Genomic DNA, 1,266 nt, shown 5'->3' on the forward strand with positions numbered 1-1,266 from the left:
CTCAAAATGCCTAAAGACAGTAGGAGTCGGCCAGGCACAGTGGCTCACACCTATAATCCCAGCACTTTGGGAGGCCAAGATAGGAGGATCACTTGAGCCCAGGAGTTCAAGACTAGCCTGGGCAAAATAGGGAGACCCTGTCTCTACCAAACAAAAAAAAAAAGAAAGAAAGAAAATTAGCTAGGCATGGTGGCACATGCCTGTAGTCCTAGCTTCTCAGGAAGCTGAGGTGGGAGGATCACTTGAGCTCAGGAGGTTGAGGCCGCAGTGAGCCATGATTACACCACTGCACTCCAGCCTGGGTGACAGGGTGAGACCCTATCTCAATTTAAAAATAAAAAGTAAAAAAAAAAGACAGGGAGCTCATGCACCTGCTTACCTCCTTAGCTCTGAGTGTTCTCTAAAGAACCCCATGGACTTCCTTGTCTCCATCCAGCAGGACCAGGTGCAGGCCTTGGGATCCGGATTTATACCAGGTGCTACCAGAGCCAGCAGGCAGACCCAGCAGGAATCCCTTAATAGCATTCTCAGGATATCCAGGGCTCGAGGTGTTTCCTGGGCCAACAGGATAAGGACAGGGAGGTCAATCCAGTGCCAGGGACTCTGCCTCCTGCCTCATTGCCAAGGGGAGAGACTCTACACAATGAAATCTGGATTACATACTAAAAGGCTTCAAACCCCTAAATGCAAGGTGATGTCCCAGACTGAATCCTGAAACAGAAAAAGGACAGGAGTGGAAACATGTGAAATCCAAATAAAGTCTGTAGTTTGGTTAATAGCATTGTTCCAATGTTAATTCTTCATTTTGACAAACGTACCATGGTTAAGTAAGATACTAATTTTGGGGGAAGCAGGGTGAAGAGTACATGGGAATTCTCCACACTATTGTTGCAACTTTTATGTACATCTAACAATTTTCCAAAATAAAAAGTATACTAAAATAAAATAAAGCTAAAAAAATTCAAGACCTAAGCTCAAGATTTCAGAGGCAGGAAAAGAAAAATATGAAGGGTGGGGCATGGTGGTGCATGCCTGTAATCCCAGCACTTTGGGAGGCCGAGGCAGGCAGATTACTTGAGTCCAGGAGTTCAATACCAGCCTGGCCAGCATGGTGAAACCCTGTTTCTATTAAAAATAAAAAAATTAGCCTGGCATGGCACGCACCTGTAGTCCCATCTACTCAAAGACTAAGGCGGGAGAATCGCTTGAACCTGGGAGTTGGAGGTTGCAGTGAGCCGAGATCGTGCCACTGCACTCCAGGCTGGG

This window comes from Hylobates moloch, unplaced genomic scaffold (assembly GCF_009828535.3).
Source record: "Hylobates moloch isolate HMO894 unplaced genomic scaffold, HMol_V3 SCAFFOLD_13, whole genome shotgun sequence".
Lineage (NCBI taxonomy): Eukaryota > Metazoa > Chordata > Mammalia > Primates > Hylobatidae > Hylobates > Hylobates moloch.